General features: G+C 37.4%; 1 pseudogene; it reads right to left on the bottom strand.

The window, feature by feature from the left end:
* LOC107633515 lies at window positions 1,495-2,288 on the bottom strand (annotated as a pseudogene).

Below are 2,495 nucleotides of genomic sequence, written 5' to 3'. Positions count from 1 at the left end.
TCCACACCGGGTTCATCAGCCAACGGTGTTTCTGGGTTTGATGAGGATGAGTATGCTCCAGTTGCACTAACCTTGGTTCTCTTTGAGCCGCCACTCTGTGTAGGTAGTTGGCTTCTCCATTTTTGCTCCAGCCGAAGCATGTTCCAATGCCTCTCAAAAGTGAATTTTTGACCATAATGTGTGGAATAAAGTTTATATGCCAACTCCTTTATATCATCAGCGTTCGAACCACTCCTTATGTTTCGACTAGCTTGATCGTAGCAACCAGCAAATTGTGCAACAGCCTTGTTGATCTTATACCATCATTTCTTATATGTAACTACCCCCTTTGTCATGTTAGCACAAAATTCTACACGGTAGATGTGAATTTTAATTGCCAAGTGGCAATTGTTTATTGCTTAATGGGAGTCCCCATTCAGAGGGACTCCCTCGCTTCGAATAACGTGAAGGAACTCAAATAATTTTGCTCCAATGCCCCATCTCTCTTTTCTCCCTGACATGCACAGTAGCAGGGCTTCATTTATTTGCCCGTTGGAGATGCTCTTAATTTTTTAGGTAATCAAATTTGATTAGGTTTGACCAGATAATCATTTGAACAATTCAAATAAATAAGACTAATTAAGGATGTAATTTACCAGTTTTATAATTGAACCGATCGATCTTATTTAGGTATAATAATTATGTTGTCATTTCCTTATTAATAAATAATCACTTTCACTGACTTAGCTTCTAACCAAGTATTTATGCCAGTTAGTAATTAGTTATCCTTAAAAAGTTATTGCGTTGGTATAAAGTATACAAAATATCTATAAGAATAATATTTAGAATAATTCTTAAAATTGGAGTTCAGTTTTAAATTAATTTTTTAAATTTTAATTGACTTAAATTGAATCTCCAAATTTTAAAAGTTAATTCATGTTAATTTCTCCGTTCATTTTCGTTAACAGAGTACTTAGCTAGAACATTAAATAATACACTGACTAACAAGTGATATGATAACAGTTATCCAACATGACAAATTTATGATAGAATCAATTTAATTATTTAACCCTTTGAAAACCTTAACCAAAAAGCCAAATTTTCAAATTAAGCTCATTATTGTTGTATTGAAGACGAAACATAAGTAACAGGACCCAACAAAAACACCACAATATAAATGCATTCTAAGTGTTACACGAATTATAACATGAACGGGCCTATAATCACTTATCAGGGTCTCTGGAAGTTTGTTCCTTGGAGTACTACACACCAAAACAATACTTCACACAATAAGAATAACAAAGAAACAAAACAAACAAATCCTGTTTAGAAATAGAAAAAAAAGAGAAACTTTTTTTGTCGAATAATTACCCAAATCAGTCTTTGAGATTTTTAAGATTGAATATTTTAGTCTTTCAATTTTTGAAATACACAAAAAACTCTTCCAAATTTAACTCTGACAGATAAATCAATCTCTGGCCTTATTTCACCGTCAATAACAAACAAAAAATACTGACATGGAAGCATGGACTAGCACACATGGCAGTCAGTTGTCCACGTGTACAAATAAGATAAATTAGTTCCTGAATTTAGAGTTCCAAAACTGCGTTTGATTCCCCTTTTCTCTCCTTTTCCAAGAATGCCAACCCCCAAGAACGCCAACCCAGACCCAGTCGGATTCACCTGTGTGACGATATCCTTAATCAGCGACCACGAAAGCTTAATCAGGAGCTAGTACTTCACCACTTCAGCAATGTTCATGGTCAAAGCCAAAGTCTTTCCACTGAGCAAGAATACAACAAGGTTAAAAGCAAAAGCGCAAAAGGAGTCAGTCCCAAAGATGACAAACTCCAAATGAAAACTGGAGTCATCCCTGAGAGAAAGGTGCTCCATAATCAACCACGGAACCAACAAGAATACGAGGCAGTAGGGTGCATTGTAGTAGAGCGAGGTGATAGGGTTAAACGAGATCCCCTTTGAATTGATTAGAATCTAGATGGGAACAAGGCGTGTGGCCTCAAAGACAACAACCATAAGTTGCAAGAAAACCTCTCAAATGTCGAATTTGGTCTCACACAAGCGGCAATGGCAACATTGAATGAAATGGAGAGCATGTTGGCCATGGTCTCATTCTTGAAACTCTCCTTCTTGAAGAGAACACTGATGGAGTAGATGGCAACGGGCATGAGATCCTTCAACATCTAGATGAAGGAGACGGAGAGATAGGTGTAGGCAGAGTTGGAAAACCAAAGAGAAAGAGAGTAGGGAGCATTGATAAAGAGCATGCTGGCCATGGTCTCAGGGGTTTAGTGCTCTATGTCATAACCACTTCCTTCTTTCCTGATAGGTACAGTGCAAGCGGATCAAAACTAAAATGCGAATTAGAATTCAGTTGGATGAGAAAATCACGAGTAGAAGAGGATATTCGAGCAACGAAAAACTCAGGGGGTGGCGACCAGGGAAGGGACGAAGTCTAAAGATAGAGGGAAGAGGGGAATCAAATGTTGCGTTTTTGG

Source organism: Arachis ipaensis, chromosome B03 (assembly GCF_000816755.2).
Source record: "Arachis ipaensis cultivar K30076 chromosome B03, Araip1.1, whole genome shotgun sequence".
Taxonomy (NCBI): domain Eukaryota; kingdom Viridiplantae; phylum Streptophyta; class Magnoliopsida; order Fabales; family Fabaceae; genus Arachis; species Arachis ipaensis.
The sequence above is the reverse complement of the archived record's forward strand: the minus strand, read 5'-3'. Positions and strand labels throughout refer to the sequence as shown.